We start from the raw sequence: 18,628 nt of genomic DNA, 5'->3' as shown, positions 1-18,628 counted from the left end.
ATTGGGCTGCCTTTAATCCAGGCTCTGGGAGATTGAAAGGGAAGAAAAAAAAGCAAAGAAGCAACTAGGAAATAGCATCAGATTGCTTATGTTGTGTTTTTTGTTTTTTTGTTTTTTTTTTTTTGAGGATATATTTATTTAAAAAAATTTTTTTAATAGATGTTTATTGGAGTATAATTGCTTCACAATACTGTGTTTCTGTTGCACAACAAAGCAAATCAGCCATATGCACACACATGTCCCCATATCCCCTCCCTCTTGAGCCTCCCTCCCATCCTCCCTATCCCACCCCTCTAGGTCATCGCAAAGCACCGAGCTGATCTCCCTGGGCTATGGTGCTGCTTCCCACCAGCCAACTATTTTACATTCGGTAGTGTATATATGTTGATGCTACCCCAGTTTCGCCCTCCCACCCCATGTCATCAAGTCCATTCTCTGTGTCTACCTCTTTATTCCTGCCCTACAGCTAGGTTCATCAGTACTTTTTTTTTTTTTAGATTTTATATATATGCCTTCGCATACGGTATTTGTTTTTCTCTTTCTGACTTCACTCTGTATGACAGACTCTGGGTCCATCCACCTCACTACAAATAACTCAATTTCGTTTCTTTTTATGGCTGAGTAATATTCCATTGTATATATGTGCCACATTTTCTTTATCCATTCATCTGTCCACGGACACTTAAGTTGCTTCCATGTCCTGGCTATTGTAAATAGTGCTGCATTGAACACTGTGGTACATGACTCTTTTTGAATTATGGTTTTCTTAGGGTATATGCCCAGTAGTGGGATTGCTGTGTCTATGACAGTTCTATTTTTACTTTTTAAAGGAACCTCCATGCTGTTCTCCATAGCGGTTGTATCAATTTACATTTCCACCAACAGTGCAGGAGGGTTCCCTTTTCACCACATCCTTTCCAGCATTTATTGTTTCTAGATCTTTTGATGATGGCCATTCTGACCAGCGTGAGGTGAATACCTCATTGTAGTTTTGATTTGCATTTCTCTAATAATTAGTGATGTTGGGCATCTTTTCATGTGCCTCTTGGCCATCTATTTGTCTTCCTTGGTGAAATGTCTATTTAGGTCTTCTGCCCATTTTTTAACTGGATTGTTTGTTTTTTTGATATTGAGCTCCATGAGCTGTTTGTATATTTTGGAGATTAATCCTTTGTCTGTTGTTTCATTTGTGAATATTTTCTCCCATTCTGAGGGTTGTCTTTTTGTCTTGTTTATGGTTTCCTTTGCTGTGCAAAAGCCTTTAAGTTTAATTAAGTCCAGTTTATTTGTGTTTTTATTTCTCTTACTCTAGGAGGTGGATTAAAAAAGATCTTGCTGTGATTTATGTCAAAGAGTGTTCTTCCTATGTTTTTCTCTAAGAGATTTGTAGAGTCCAGTCTTAACATTTAGGTGTTTAATCCATTTTGAGTTTATTTTTGTATATGGTGTTAGGGAGTGTTCTAATTTCATTCTTTTACATGTAGCTGTCCAGTTTTCCCAGCACCACTTATTGAAGAGGCTGTCTTTTTTCCATTGTATGTTCTTGCCTCCTTTGTCGTAAATTAAGAGATTGCTTGTGTTTTGAGTTCTGATTTCGTTGTCTAATCTATCTGCTACACTTACTTTCAGAGTTCTCAGTTAGCTGCTGCATGCATTCTGTCCATGGTGTTTAGTTACATTCAGTGGAAGGGACAGGGTGGAGTGTGTTTACCTAATCTTAACCAGAACACTGTGAACTACTTTTTAACATCACATTTCTTGGACTCTATGCGATGATGATAGCAAATATTCAATGCTTCCCCTGTACCTGTAACCAGTGCCCGAAACAGGCATTGTTCTAAATGGTGTATGTATTTTAAATCATTTAACTTGAGGTAGAGACTTGGTTATCTTCATTTTACATTTGGAGAAAGTGAGTTTTAATAAAGACTAGGCTTTTGGTTTTTTTTTGGCTGCATCGGGTCTTCGTTGCTGTGCACGGGCTTTCTCTAGTTGCGGCGAGCAGGGGCTACTCTTTGTTGCGGTGCACAGGCTTCTCATTGTGGTGGCTTCTCTTGTTGCGGAGCATGGGCTCTAGGCGCACAGGCTTCAGTAGTTGTGGCACACGGGCTTAGGTGCTCTGTGGCATGTGGGATCTTCCCGGACCAGGGCTCAAATCTGTGTCCCCTGCAATGGCAGGGGGATTCTTAACCACTGTGCCACCAGGGAAGTCCCCTCTTATTTTGTTTTAAAAGAGTTCAAGATTCATTTTACCATTTGTAGGTTACAAGTTGTGATTTCCATCACAGTGTTTTTCTTAAGACTAAAAGGCTTTTGTTATGTATGTAACTCATTGATGTGTAGCATTTGGTTGGTTTTAGGAATCCCCTTTTTAAATTTAATAATAGAAGCCTATTTTAGGATTTGAAGGAAAGTTTTTCTTTTTATAATTTTTTTTTGAACAAGCTGTACATGCACACACAGAAGGGCATACAGTGAAAAATAAGTCTCTTTCTCATTTTAGTTCCATCAATACCCAGTTCTTCCCAGAAAGAGGGAAAGAAACTTTTAAACATAGAAAATAACTTATTTTGTTCAGTATAACTGACGTATAGCACTGTATAAACTTTTAAGGTGTACCGCATAATGATTTGACTTATGTACATCATGAGATGATTACCATAATAAATTTAGTGACATCTATCATCTCATATAAAATTAAAAGAAAAAAATTCCCTTAGAACGCTTAGGATTTACTCTTTTAATAGTTTTCATATGTAACATCAACATTATAATTAATTATATTAATCATGTTGTACATTACATCTCTAGTACTTCTTTATCTCATAACTGGAAGTTTGTACCTTTTGACTGCCTTTATCCAATTCCCCCTCCCCCCACCCCTCACCTCTGGTAGCCACAAATCTGACCTCTAAAAAGAGTGTTTGTTTTTGAAGCATAATTGACCTGTAATACTATGTTAGTTCCTGATGCACAGTATAGTGACTTGATATTTCAGTACGTTACAAAATGATCATACCGTAAGTCATCATCTGTTACCATATATACTTATTACATTATTATTAACTGTATTCCCCCACGCTTGTACATTTCATCTCCATGAGTCATTTATTTTGTAACTGGAAGATTGTACCTCTTAATTTTCCTCAGCTGTTTCACTCATCCCCTCCACCCTCCTCCTCTCTGTTTTCTCTGTATCTGTGGCTCTGTTTCTGTTTTGCTACGTTCATTTGTTTTGTTTTTTAGGTTCCACATATAAGTGAAATCATACTGTATTTGTCTTTCTCTGTCTGACTTATTTTGCTTAGCATGATATCCTCTAGGTCCATCCATGTTGTCACAAATGGCAAGATTTCATTCTTTTTTATACCTAGTATTCCATTGAATGTATATATATCTATACACATGCACGCACATATCACACCCATCACACCCCACATCTTTTTTTATCCATTCATCTATTGGTGGGCACTTAAGGTTGCTTCCTTATCTTGGATATTGTCAGTGATGCTGCAGTGAACATGGGGTGCATATATCTTTTCGAATTAGTGTTTTTGTTTTCTTTGGAAAAAACCGAGAAATGGAATTGCTGGATTGTATGGTAATTCAATTTTTGATTTTTTAAGGAACCTCCATACTATTCCATAGTGGCTATATCAATTTATATTCTCACTGACAGCACACAACAAGGGTTCCTTTTTCTCCACATCCTTGCCAGCACTTGTTATTTGATGTTTTTTGATAATAGCCACTTTGACAGGTGTGAGGTGATATCCTATTGTGGTTTTGATTTGCATTTCCCTGATGATTAGTGATGTTGAGCATCCTTTCATGTGTGTGTTGGCCATCTGTATGTGTTCTTTGAAAAAATGTTTATTCCTGTCCTCTGCCCATGTTTTTTTTAATATTTATCTCTGCTGTTGAGGTCTTAAGATTAGCACCTTTCAACATTTTTATTTATTTATTTTTACATTTATTTTTGGCTGTGTTGGGTCTTCGTTTCTGTGTGAGGGCTTTCTCTAGTTGTGGCAAGCGGGGGCCACTCTTCATTGTGGTGTGCGGGCCTCTCACTATCGCGGCCTCTTATGTTGTGTAACACAGGCTTCAGACGCACAGGCTCAGTAGTTGTGGCTCACGGGCTTAGTTGCTCCACGGCATGTGGGATCTTCCCAGACCAGGGCTCGAACCCATGTCCCCTGCAGTGGCAGGCAGATTCTCAACCACCGTGCCACCAGGGAAGCCCTGCCCATTTTTAATTGGACTGTTTTTTGATGTTGAGTTTTATGAGTTCTTTGTATATTTCGGATATTAAATCCATATCATGTTATCTTCTCCCATTCAGTAGGCAGCGTGTTTGTTTTGTTGATAGTTTCCTTTGCTGTGCAAAAGCTTTTTAGTTTGACGTAGTCACATTTGTTCAGTTTTGCTTTTGTTTCCTTTCCCTGAGGAGACATACCCAAAAAAATACTGCTAAAGACTGATGTCAGGGGACTTCCCTGGTGGTCCAGTGGTTAAGACTCAACTCTCCCAATGCAGGGCGCCCAGGTTTGATCCCTGATTGGGGAACTAGATCCCATATGCCCCAACTAAAAGAGTCCTCATGCCGCAGCTAAAGATCCTGCATGCCTCGACGAAGATCCCGCGTGCTGCAACTAAGACCCAGCACAGCCCAATAGAAAAATAAATATTTTTTTTTTAAAAAAAGACTGATGTGAAAGAGCATATGGCCTATGTTTTCTTGTAGGTGTTTTATGACTTTAGTTCTTACACTTAATGTAGCTGTACAGTTTTCCCATCACTATTTATTGAAGAGGCTTTTTCCCATCATGTATTCTTGCCTCCTTTGTCATAGATTGATTAATCTAGTGTAAAATCCAGCAAAGGGCATGTGTGCCCATGGTGCCGAAAGCCAAACTCTGATAGTGGTAGTTTGCAGCAAAGTAAGGATATGTTGCAGGATGCCAGCAAGGGAGTAGGAGGCAAGCCCCAGATCCACTCCAACTTGGTCTTTGAGTTAGTTTTTTGTTTTTGTTTTTTTAAAGGGGGGAGAACAAAGAAGCTGGGATTAATCATTGTCATGGGACATTTCTTACTTGAAGTTTTGGGAGTTTGGTTTATGAGTATCTGCCAAGTGGTCCATGGGTTGGGGGTCTGTTAGCTCATCTTGCCCTGGAGAACAACCTGAGTTTGTACGTTATTGATGGTATGATGATATCTATGATAGCAGTTTTAGTACATTATCGATGTCATTGACAACAGCTGTTTCAGTCATCCAACTGGTTGATTAGTATTAAGTTAGCACAGCATTGAGGTCAGAGGAGACAAGAAAGGGAATAAAGTATAGGACAGAGAGATTAATGATAAACTTGGTAAGGGAACTTAGTTTTAGGGAGACTCAGTTTCAAGTGTGGGTTCATTTCTGGGCTCTCTGTTCTGTCCATTGATCTATGTGTCTGTTTTTCTGCCAGCACCGTACTGTTTTGGTTATTGTAGCTGTGTAGAATAGCTTGAAATCAGATAGTGTGGTATCTTCAGCTTTGTTCTTCAGGATTGTTTTGGCTATTCAGAGTCTTTTGTGTTCTTATACAAATTTTAGAATTATTTGTTCTACTTCTGTGAAAAGTGCCGTTGGTATTTTGATAGGAATTGCATTGAATCTGTAGATTATCTTGGGTAATATGGTTATTTTAACAATATTTATTCTTCCAATACATGACCATGGTATATCATCTTACATCTTGTGTCATCTTCCATTTATTTAATCAGTGTCTTACAGTTTTCTGAGTACAGGTCTTTTACCTCCTTAGGTAGGTTTATTCCTAGATATTTTATTCTTTTTGGTGCAGTTGAAAATGGGATTTTTTTTCCTTGCTTTCTCTTTCTGATAGTTCACTGTTAGTGTGTACAGACACAATAGATTTCTATATATTAACTTTGTATTCTGCAATTTTACTGAATTCATTGATGATATTTTTTTTTTTTTTTTTTTTTTTTTTTTGGCGGTACGTGGGCCTTTCACTGTTGTGGCCTCTCCCGTTGCGGAGCACAGGCTCCAGACGCACAGGCTCAGCGGCCATGGCTCACAGGCCCAGCCGCTCCGCGGCACGTGGGATCTTCGCAGACCGGGGCATGAACCCGTGTCCCCTGCATCGGTAGGCGGACTCTCAACCACTGCACCACCAGGGAAGCCCGATGAATTCTTTTTGATGGTGTCTAGAATTTTTTATATGTACTATCGTATTATCTGCAAACAATGGCAGTTTTACTTTCTTTCCAGTTTGGATTCCTTTAATTTCTTTTTATTGTCACTTTCTTTATGAAAAGGTATTTGTTACAAAGGAAAGTAAAACTAAAAAAAGTAGTCGAATTGTCTAGAGACCAACCAGTAGTAATAGTATCAATGCCTGAAAATGTGACTTGTATGCTAATTCCCCTGACCCTCATGCTTCGGACTTCAGAACCTGCTTCATCCTACATGTAGAAGATTAGTAGACTTTTTTCATACAAAGATACAAGTATTTATTACAGATTTATAGTGGGCTCTTGATGTTCATGGGAAATACATCCAGACATGTTAATGACTTGACAAGTTAGCAAATACTGTATTTGCTAAAGCTCTCCAGCACTGATTTCTTTTGGGGCCCTTTTTTCATTGTTATTGCATCATCAGAATTTCTGACTGAGTGAAGATGCTGCACTGTGGTGTGGTTGCCCAGTGATTGAGTAGGATGCTTACTAGCAGATTGTTCTATAGACTAGCAAATTAATTTTCTTCAGCAGTTATTGGATGTAGATTTAGTAAAACCGTTACTAATGTGCTGTTAATGAAAGTCGTAGTGAACATAGGAAATAGTCATTAGAGACCTTTTGAAGTGAATTTTCTTCAGGAATAGAGGTTAGCAGGAATGAGAGTTTTCAGGCTCCTAATTGAAATTGTGGGTTTGAGAACATTTTAATCCTCAAGACTTGTCTTTGTTAAGGAGATTGCTGCATAGTAGCTCTATTGGTATTAGCAGGCAGTAGGGATTAATTAGTTGCTTGAAATGAGTTGAATTAGAGCGACAGGCATTTAATTAGTTCCCTATGTCATTATGCTTAGTAAAAAGTTTTTTTTTTTTAATTCGGCTGTGAATTTCAATTAATTTATTTTATTTATTTTTGGCTGTGTTGGATCTTCGTTTCTGTGTGAGGGCTTTCTCCAGTTGCGGCAAGCGGGGGTCACTCTTCATCGCGGTGTGTGGGCCTCTCACTATCACGGCCTCTCTTGCAGAGCTCAGGCTCCAGATGCGCAGGCTCAGTAGTTGTGGCTCACGGGCCTAGTTGCTCCACGGCATGTGGGATCTTCCCAGACCAGGGATTGAACCCGTGTCCCCTGCATTGGCAGGCAGATTCTCAACCACTGTGCCACCAGGGAAGCCCGCTTAGTAAAAAGTTTTTATCTAAAGAATTCTCATCTGTTATATTCAGATTTCATAGTTTCATATCAAAGAAAACATAGTGTCTTTCACCTAGTTTTAATGTTGCTACCTGAAAATAACTTTTAATTCACCTTGCTACTATTTGGGGTGCATAGATAAAACCTAACCAATAGTTAACTTTAAAAATAAACTATTCACCTGAAGTCCCTCCCAAGGCAAAACTGATTGCTTGCCAAATTACCATAAATTTACCATCAAAAAAGAACAAAACAAAAAAACCTGGCAATTTCAATCCTAAAACCTGGAGACTTGCCTAACTGGACCCTTTAAAGGAGTGGTCTTCAGTCCACAAGTATATCAAGAGTGCGTCTGACAGCAGAGAGACAGTTCTTGAGTGGTTTATGAGGATCAGTATAGCAGTTAAGGGTTAAATATTACATATTATGCATCCGAGTGGGTCTGGGGCCTTAAATATCACTCCTTCAGAGAGGCTTTCCTTGGGTACCCAGTCATCCTGCATTATCTCCTCTGTAGGATATATTTGTTGTGTGATGTTATTATATTTGTTTCCTAGTTACTTTTCTTTTCCTTTTCTCTGTTGTTGAATAAGTGAGTGAATAAATGAATGAATAAAGGCAGGGGCACAGTAGCTTTGTGGGTTGATAAAACCATAAAGGAGGGGGTGAACAATAATAGGTGTTTGTGAATCATTACAATACAGATTCATTATCTGTGTCTGCTGTTGATGATTGGATCATCTGCGAAGCAGGCTTTTATAATTGGCCTGCCGACATTAGAACATCTAGACCAGAGTTTGTAAATGCCTAGCATGAGAGCCGCAAGCATGTCTCCCTCATCTGTGTGGATAACACAGATGAAAGAAGAGCACAGCACTCACTGTGCCCAGGTGGAAGCCGCTGCCAGTCAGTTTGAGTTGGCAGACCAGATGGAAAACATTGGCATCTAGACCACAGTCTACACGGGGGCCTGTCTGTGCCAGAATCTAGGGATGCCTTTATCTTTTTGGCTAGTGCTTTTTGAAGAGTTAGAAGTTTTTTTTGAGTCAGTATTGTTGCAAATTACGCCATTTTTTGAAGGGTAATCCTGGAACTTTATGATTCTGTAGAAAGTTTTTATTACTTAATTTGCTTCAGAAAAATAGCTCTTCAGTTTGGTTTATTTGGAATGATGGCCCATTTTCAGAATCTGGGCCATTTGGAGATGAGAGGCCTTAATTGATTATGCCCCTAAGAAACCTAACATTTAAAAATTTTGCATGCTACTTAATTTTTTCTGGTAAGGACTGAAGAGAATCCCTCCCTCTCAGAACAAACAAAAAACACAAACAAACCCACTGGGATTCTGAGAGACATTATTCCTTGGTTACTAATATTTAAATCTCAAATGAATCTTAACATGTGCTTTTAAACTGACATCCTGTGGGAAGGAATTTTGTCTGTAGTTGGAAGTAACTCTGGCACATAAAACTGAGAACAAATTACTGTCTTTTGGGAAGTTATTTAAGGAAATGTCCAAAATGTTCTAAAATAGAAAATGAACATTGTATGATCCTTGAAATACTGCTGTAGTGAATGATCTTTTCTAGCCCCTTAAAAAGAGGTTGTAGGGAGATATCCTTAGATACGATGTATGTGTTCACAGTGGTAACTACTGTATGAAACGTTTAGAAAGAAAAGAAGAAGAATATGTGTTAAGTGGGACAGTTTTCCCCAAAAGTAAGAGGAATTTAGACTTGGAAGAGCACACTATGTTTAATTCATTTCCCAGCTTATAAATAAATATTAAAACATTGGAGTAGATTTTAAAATGCCAATTTTAAAGCTCAGAGGCATTTTCCTTATACTGAAACTATAAAACATGGATTTTTCTATTAGAAGACATTTGTAAGTTAGTATTCTTTTAGAATATTAAAGGACAAAACAAGATTAGCAATGACTTGTTCCTGAACTAGTTGTCATAATTCCTTGTGATTGAATGTATTCATGAATTTCACTACTATTGTAGTAGATAATTTATCTTCTAATTCTAGTTGTGTCCTAGATATGATATACAAGAAGATGGTATTCGATTATTCCATTTAAGAAATCTTTTATTTGGAAACAATTTCAAATTTACAGAAATTTTGAGGGAATAAAAGCATTCCAAAAAACATTTATATACCCTTTATTGAGGCCAAACATTTTACCTCATTAGCTTTATCATTCATGCACTGCGTGTGTCACCTGAGGTAAGTAAGGTCTATGCACCATGGCCCTTATTCCTAAATACTTAAGTTTGTGTTTTCTAAGCTTAGGAATATTCCCTTGCATAACTAATTTAGTTGCCAACTTCATTATGTTAGAAAATGATACCTCACATTTTATCTCTTCCTGTTTTGTCACTTGACCCGATAATGTTGTTTATAGTGTTTTTGTTCTCCAGTGCAGGATCCAGTCTAGGGTCAGCCACTGCATTTAGTTGTCGTGTCGTTTTAGTCCCCTCTATCTAGTCTGAAACATTTTTACAGCCTTGATCTTTTATGACATTGACATCTTTGAAAAATTACCCTCCCTCCCCCGCCTTTTTAAGAGAACGTTCCTCTGTTTTGGATGTTTCTTCATGATTAGATTATGAAGAAAATATGTTAGAAAATGATAACCTCACATTTTACCTCTTCCTATTTTGTCACTTGACCCGATAATGTTGTTTATATTGTTTTTGTTCTCCAGTGCAGGATCCAGTCTAGGGTCAGGTACTGCATTTAGTTGTCATGTCTTTTTAGTCCCCTCTATCTAGTCTGAAACATTTTTACAGCCTTGATCTTTTATGACATTGACATCTTTGAAAAATTACCCTCCCTCCCCCGCCTTTTTAAGAGAATGTTCCTCTATTTTGGATCTTTCTTCATGATTAGATTTAGTTTATGCATTCTCAGCTGAAATACTATATGGGGGATATTGTGTCCTCGTAGTAATACTTCTGTAGGCACATGAAGTCCATCTGAGAAGCCCATGTGAAGTCAAGATGTTGTCTGATTTCTCCATTGTAGAATTGCTTGTTTTTCCCTCTGCAACTGATGCGTAGTTTGTGGGGTACACTTTAAGATCATGGAAATACCCTACTCCTCATCAGAAGTTCCCCTAGATCTACCTTTCATTTTAAATAACTTTAGTAAAAAATAGGTTGCCATTTTTTTAACTTTTGTAAATTGAAATAAAAGAGCAATATTATCAGTAATTCTACTTATTAGTGAAATATAAGAAGCGTAATAATGCTACAAACTAGGAAAATGGGTATTGATAATAACAGTTTTCCATTTGAATTAAAAGTTCTTGGAAAGCAAAATGACTAACTTGTGTATTTATTGGCCATGTCTTCTCACTTGTCAAGTGTGTAAATTTTGGCGATTAAACAAGTGAGTCATAGTGTGAGATGACCACTCTGCTTAACATGCGAAAGTAGTTTCTTTGGCTGAAAGGAGAAATTTAGTATGAGTATTTTGTTGTGCTCTTTATTTCATTCTTTAGCTTGATAACTAAAGCCTTAAAAAATAAAAAGATTCTTAGAGAAAGAAACTGTGAGACATTTGTCAAAGCAGGTATTTTTCCACTTGTGTTTAAAGTTTATTGAATTGGATTGGACTGCTACTACAGAGGAACAGATTAAGCAAAAAGAAACTTTTACTACCATGTTGTTAATAGCTTGATTTCCACATTTGTTCATTTAAAAGAGCAACGGTAAAGTCTAATCTGTTCCATTTGGAGTCCCTACTTTAAAGTCCTGAAATGTATGAGTATTTCACTGTGTTCTCACTAGTGTCAGATATCATGGTATATAAGCGGCCAGTGCTGCATGGTACATCTCTGTACATTAACCTGTTTACAAAGAATAGACCCCTCCCCCATTCTTACTGTCTTAGAGTACACTCAATGAAGTGTCCTTTCACTAATACAGGTCCACTGCCTCCTGTTTTCTGCCTTCGTGGTGTTAACTTTTGCCTTGGTTGTTCTCTTTCCTTCCCCTTTTCTATTTGTCTCATTCCTACGATCTGCAGTAATAAATTTAGGTCAGCTCTGTTTGCTGAAGTTGACACTAACAAAACTTTATGGGACAAGGTCTGCTTTTAGCCTTTGGTATACTAATGAATTTTTGGAGAAAAAAAAAAGAGCCACATTTTTCCTACTGCTGTAGGCATTCATCTCTTAACTATATTTTAAATGAGAGGCCTATGAATAAAACATAAAACCATAAATGTTAGAGCTCGAAGTGATTTTGGAAATACTCTTCCAAGTACCTTCTTCTCTAGTAAGAAAGCTTAGTCTTGAGGGTAAGATGACTTGCATGTGGTTAGTAAGTAGTGTAATTGGTTGTAAGATTCCTGGACCTTGAGATAGTCTTTTTTTTCTACCATTTTATTTTGCTTCAATTTTATCTTGTCCGAAGCCAGATTCCAAAGATGCTACCTTGTGACTTTGGGTACACATTGATAACTGCAGTTCTGTCCACTGTCACAAAATCACAGTGAGTGCCACTTGTGATCTTGAATTTGTGTTATTAAGAGAAGGTCAGTTTATGTTTCATATCCTATTTAGGAAGACAGGTATGAAAGCATATTTTTACTTCTCTTCACAGATCTTAAAAATGATGGGACTTTGAGCAAATGACTTAACCTATCTTTGCCTTGGTTTTCTCATCTGAAAAATGGGCATAATGCTACTTACTTCATAGGGTTGTTATAAGGATTAAGTAAGTTAATACTGATTAATATTTACTAAGTACTTAAAACAGTGCTTCACATTATTTAAGTGTTTGTTAAAATAAATAGCATGATTCACAAGTAAGTAGTACTTTTTTTTTTTTTTTTTTTGGCGGTACGCGGGCCTCTTGCTGTTGTGGCCTCTCCCGTTGCAGAGCACAGGCTCCGGACGCGCAGGCTCAGCGGCCATGGCTCACGGGCCCAGCCGCTCCGTGGCATGCGGGATCTTCCCGGACCGGGGCACGAACCCGTGTCCCCTGCATCGGCAGGCAGACTCTCAACCACTGCGCCACCAGGGAAGCCCAAGTAGTACTTTTAAAGCATCTACTTGTTTCCTGAATTGCTAGTCTCAGCCTAGTGGCATTTTGACAGCATAGAAATAAATTCTGTTATTTAGAGCCCAACTGCCAACTTAGTGGTTTAGTTATTCAACACAAACTTTGAAAAGTGACGATTAAGATTTGATACGAAGAAAGAAGTTGAAAATGCTTCCAAGTCTGTAAAGTTGTTATACCACAGAATCCATTCATAAAAGCTAATGAATGATTTTTGAACATTTTGCTGTACTCAAGACATTTGGGGATTAAAAACCCGAAGATTTGATTACCTAATTTTCAGCCATTGCAGATTAGCAGTGCCAGGTGAATTAGGGAAAGTTATTGTTAACATCTGCCAGCAGTGAGAAGTAATGGTGAAGAGAGAGATGAACATTTATGAAAGTTCAGGGGCAGCCGTGTATACTACAGCCCCCTACATCATTTCATCATGGGCTGGTACTATAATTGATGGTCGTAATCATAAAATTTTACTACCAGAAGGGCCCTTAAGGGTTATCAAATTTAGTTTTGCTTTTTTAAAAAAAATATTTTAAGTATTTTCACTTTTTTTTTGGGGCCACACTGCGTGGCATGTGGGATCTTAGTTCCCCAACCAGGAATAGAACCTGAGCCCCCTGCAATGGAAGCACAGATTCTTTTTTTTTTTTTTTAACATCTTTATTGGAGTATAATTGCTTTACATTGTTGTTTTAGTTTCTGCTTTATAACAAAGTGCATCAGCTATACATATACATATATCCCCATATCCCCCCTCTCTTGGGTCTCCCTCCACCCATCCCTATCCACCCTCTCTAGGTGGTCACAGAGCACCGTGCTGATCTCCCTGTGCTATGTGGCTGCTTCCCACTAGCTATCTGTTTTACATTTGGTAGTGTATATATGTCAGTGCTACTCTCTCACTTCGTCCCAGCTCACCCTTCCACCCTCCCCTTGTCCTCATATCCATTCCCTACGTCTGCGTCTTTATTCCTGTCCTTCCTTTAGGTTCTTCAGAACCTTTTTTTTTTTTTAGATTCCATATATATGTATTAACATACGGTATTTGTTTTTCTCTTTTTGACTTACTTCACTTTGTATGACAGACTCAAGGTCCATCTACCTCACTACAAATAACTCGATTTCCTTTCTTTTTATGGCTGAGTAATATTCCATTGTATATATGTGCCACATCTTCTTTATCCATTCATCTGTCGATGGACACTTAGGTTGCTTCCATGTCCTGGCTGTTGTAAATAGTGCTGCAGTGAACATTGTGGTATGTGACTCTTTTTGAATTATGGTTTTCTCAGGGTATATGCCCAGTAGTGGGATTGCTGGGTTGTATGGTAGTTCTATTTTTAGTTTTTTAAGGAACCTCCACACTGTTCTCCATAGTGGCTGTACAAATTACATTCCCACCAACAGTGTAGGAGCATTCCCTTTTCTCCACACCCTCTCCAGCATTTATTGTTTCTAGATTTTTTGATGATGGCCAATCTGACTGGTGTGAGGTGATAGCTTATTGTAGTTTTGATTTGCATTTCTCTGGTGATTAGTGATGTTGAGCATCCTTTCATGTGTTTGTTGGCAATCTGTATATCTTCTTTGGAGAAATGTCTATTTAGGTCTTCTGCCCATTTTTGGATTGGGTTGTTTGTTTTTTTGATATTGAGCTCCGTGAGCTGCTTGTATACTTTGGAGATTAATCCTTTGTCAGTTGCTTCATTTGCAAATATTTTCTCCCATTCTGAGGGCTGTCTTTTTGTCTTGTTTATGGTTTCCTTTGCAGTGCAAAAGCTTTGAAGTTTCATTAGGTCCCATTTGTTTATTTTTGTTTTTATTTCCATTTCTCTAGGAGGTGGGTCAAAAAGAATCTTGCTGTGATTTATGTCTTAGAGTGTTCTGCCTATGTTTTCCTCTAAGAGTTTTACAGTGTCTGGCCTTACATTTAGGTCTTTAATCCATTTTGAGTTTATTTTTGTGTATGGTGTTAGGGAGTGTTCTAATTTCATTCTTTTTCATGTAGCTGGGCAGTTTTCCCACCACCACTGATTGAAGAGGCTGTCTTTTCTCCACTGTATATTCTTGCCTCCTTTATCAAAGATAAGGTGACCATATGTGCGTGGGTTTATGTCTGGGCTTTCTGTCCTGTTCCATTGATCTATATTTCTGTTTTTGTGCCAGTACCACACGTCTTGATTACTGTAGCTTTGTAGTATAGTCTGAAGTCAGGGAGTCTGTTTCCTCCAGCTCCGTTTCTCTTTCTCAAGATTGCTTTGGCTATTCGGGGTCTTTAGTGTTTCCATACAAATTGTGAAATTGTTTGTCCTAGTTCTGTGAAAAATGCCATTGGTAGTTTGATAGGGATTCCATTGAATCTGTAGATTATTTTGGGTAGTATAGTCATTTTTCAATGTTGATTCTTCCAGTCCAAGAACATGGTATATCTCTTCATCTGTTTGTATCATCGTTAATTTCTTTCATCAGTGTCTTATAGTTTCCTGCATACAGGTCTTTTGTTCTTAGGTAGGTTTATTCCTAGGTATTTTATCCTTTTTGTTGCAGTGGTAAATGGGAGTGTTTTCTTAATTTCTCTTTCAGATTTTTCATCATTAGTGTATAGGAATGCAAGAGATTTCTGGGAAGCGCAGATTCTTAACCACGGGACCGCCAGGGAAGTCCCTAGTTTTCTATTTTTACAATTTGTAAAATAAGCCTGAAACACCAAGAACACATTAAATCATGTTCTATAGACTGTGAGAAGTTAGCCAAGTATGTATTTCATTTTAGAAAGCTTTCTGTGCTTTTTAAAAAGTTTTGTTATCTAAAAACTTTAGCTACAATTTCTGGCTGCTTTATTATGTATAGCACCTTTTCCTAATATACTAAATAAATGAAGCATTATCTCATACACACCTCTCCTCAGATATTAATTAAAGCCTATTACAGTTCACAATGGCGATCTGTAAGACATGTAATCAGCAACTATTGAGCTATGTGACCTTGGGAATTTATTTCTTGTTCTGTGAAGTGGTAGTGATAATTGCCTCCCTTTACATCATACATTTCTAAAAAATGTAAAACACACAAAACGTTAAAATTACCATCTTAACTATTTTTGGGTGTACAGTGCTATTAAATACATTCACATTTTTGTGTAACCATCACTGCTGTCCATCTATAGGACCTTTGATCTTCCCAACCTGAAATTCTGTACTCAGTAAGCATTAACTCCTTGTTTCCCCCTTCTCTAGCCTTTGGCAAGTACCATTCTATTTTCTGTCTTAATGAATTTAACTACTCTAGGCTCCTTATTTAAATAGAATCATGAAGTATTTGTCTTTTTTCTGACTGCCTTACCCTTAGCATAATGTCTTCAAGGTTCATCCACGGTGTAGCATGAATAAGGTTGGGTTTTTTTAATGTCTTTGTTGGAGTATAATTGTTTTACATTGTTGTGTTAGTTTCTGCTGTATAACAAAGTGAATCAGCAGTACGTATATACGTATATCCGCATATCCCCTCCCTCTTATGTCTCCCTCCCACCCTCCCTGTCCCACTCCTCTAGGTGGTCACAAAGCACCGAGCTGATCTCCCTGTGCTATGCGGCTGCTTTCCCCTAGCTGTCTGTTTTACATTTGGTAGTGTATATGTGTCAGTGCTACTCATCCACTTTGTCCCAGCTTACCCTTCCCCCTCCCCATGTGCTCAAGTCCATGAATAAGGTTTTTAAGGCTGAAAAATACTGCATCGTAGGACTAGACCACACTTTATCTGCTCATCTGCAGGTGGACACTCAGGTTGCTTCCACTTTGTGGCTATTATGAATAATTCAGCTGTGAACGTGGTTATACAAATATTTCTTCAAGTTCCTGCTTTCATTTGGGTATATACCCAAATGAACTGGAATTGCTGGATCATATGGTAATTCTATTTTTAATTTTTTGAGGAACTGCCATATTGTTTTTCATTCTCCAGCCCCTGACAGCCACTGATGTTTTTACTGTTTTCATAGTTTTGACTTTTTCATAATGTGATATTGTTGGAATCATACAGTATGTAGTCTTTCCACATTGGGTCTTTCATTAAATACGCATTTGAGGCTTCTCCATGTCTCTTGTTGCTTAATAGCTAATTTCTTTTAGTACTGAATAATACTGCATTGTCTGGATATACCAGTCTATCCATTCACTTATTGAAGGACATCTTGGTTGCTCTCAGGTTTTAACACTTATAAATAATGATGCTGTAAGCATTTATTGTGTGAGTTTTTGTGTGGACTTAACTTTGCAAGTCCTTTGGGTAAATACCAAGGAGTGTCATTGTTGGATTGTATGGTAAGAGTATGTTTGGTTTTGTAAGAAACTGTCAAAGTGTCTTCCAAAGTGGCTGTACCATTTTGCAAACCTATCAGCAATGACTGAGAGTTCCTCTTGCTCTACATCCTCATCAGCATTTGGTGTTACCAAAGAATACCAGATTTGGGCCACTCTTATTGCTTTGTGGTGGTATCTCATTGTTTTAATTTGCATTTCTCTGGTGACACATGATGTGGTGCATCTTTTCATATGCTTATTTGCCATCTGTATATCTTCTTTGATGAGATGTCTGTTAAGATCTTTGGCTCATACTTTAATTGGATTGTTTGTTTTTGTACTGCTGAGTTTTAAAAGTTCTTTGTATATTTCCCATAACAGTCCTTTATAGAATATCTTTTGCACATATTTTTCTCTTATTCTGTGGCTTGTTTTCCGAGTCTCTTGGCATTGTCTTTTGCAGAGCAGAAGTTTTTAATGAAGTTATCTTATTATTTCTTTCATAGATTATGCCTTTGGTTTTGCCTTTGCCCATTTTCAGGTTATATTTTTTGTTCTTGTGTTATGGCTAGTTATGATATATGTAGTTCTGATATCATGACTAGATCTTCACACATATAAATCGTATATGTGAAAGTTGTGAAAATTATAATGTCTGTATGTATAAATAAAGTAGTGATTATGGTTGTGTTAACTTTCTTCCTTTCTCTTCTTTCCATCCTTTTATTTCTTTTTTTCTTTTTCTTTCTTTCTTTTCTTCCTTCTTTCCTTCCCTCCCTCCCTCCCTCCCTCCCTCCCTCCCTCCCTCCCTCCCTCCCTCTCTTTCTTTCTTTCTTTCTTTCTTTCTTTCTTTCTTTCTTTCTTTCTTTCTTTCTTTCTCTCTCTCTCTGTCTCTCTCTCTCTCTGTTTCTCTGTCTCTCTGTCTCTCTGTCTGTCTCTCTTTCTCCTCTCTCTGTCTCTCTGTTTCACATTTTTTTTGAGATTAGCCCAAACTCCACTGAACAGGAGGGGAAAAATTTTTTAAGTAGAACACTTTTGGGGTTATGTAGAAGAAATTAATTTGTAAAATTGGAATTCATTGTGCTTGGTACAATTGGTACTTGTAGACAGTTTTGGAATGAATGTGTGGCAAACAATTGGCCAGTGTTAGGGCCTTGAAAATAGTTCCATTTGTTTAATTACTCCCATGTTGATATATTTCATAATCCCTAATAAATAAGAAACCACTTGAGAAATAAACATTTGGCAAATAAAATATATGAATATGTAAATATATAAAATCTCTGTCAATTGTGACTCATTAGGTCTACTTCATAATTGCAGTCAAAATAAAGAATATGACAAGAAAGATGGAAGACCTGTTAGGAGAGAATTATGATACTTCACTCAACGATATAAGGGATTTGAATGTTTGAGTGGACAAACCATGTGCCTAGGTGGAGAGACTTGGTTAAGTATCAAGAGTTGATAAAGGGCAGTTAGTATTTTAACAGAATTATTAATTTCTAAAGTTTATTTCAAATGCGAGAGATGAAACACATTCCTGAACATTCCAACTTCTTGATCTGCTATATAGAATAATATGTAGGATAAGCTACAGTAATTCATGTAGTCCTAATTTATTTCCAATTAGAAATAAACAGACTAATGGAAAAGAATTGAAGACTCAGATATAGAACTGTCTCTATATGGAATTTGGCATATCACATCAATCTAGTTAGGAAAGTGTGGATTTTTAAATTAGGAGTGAGGGCATCCCTGATGGCGTAGTGGTTAGGAATCCGCCTGCCACTGCAGGGGACACGGGTTGGACCCCTGGTC

General features: G+C 37.6%; 1 protein-coding gene across 1 annotated transcript in view; it reads left to right on the top strand.

Annotated features, from left to right (window-relative positions):
• Positions 1-18,628, top strand: part of ARL8B (ADP ribosylation factor like GTPase 8B) — a 60,571-nt gene that overhangs the window by 24,066 nt on the left and 17,877 nt on the right.

This window comes from Phocoena sinus, chromosome 11 (genome assembly GCF_008692025.1).
Source record: "Phocoena sinus isolate mPhoSin1 chromosome 11, mPhoSin1.pri, whole genome shotgun sequence".
In the NCBI taxonomy this organism is placed as follows: Eukaryota; Metazoa; Chordata; class Mammalia; order Artiodactyla; family Phocoenidae; genus Phocoena; species Phocoena sinus.
This window is presented reverse-complemented; position numbering and strand designations above follow the sequence as displayed.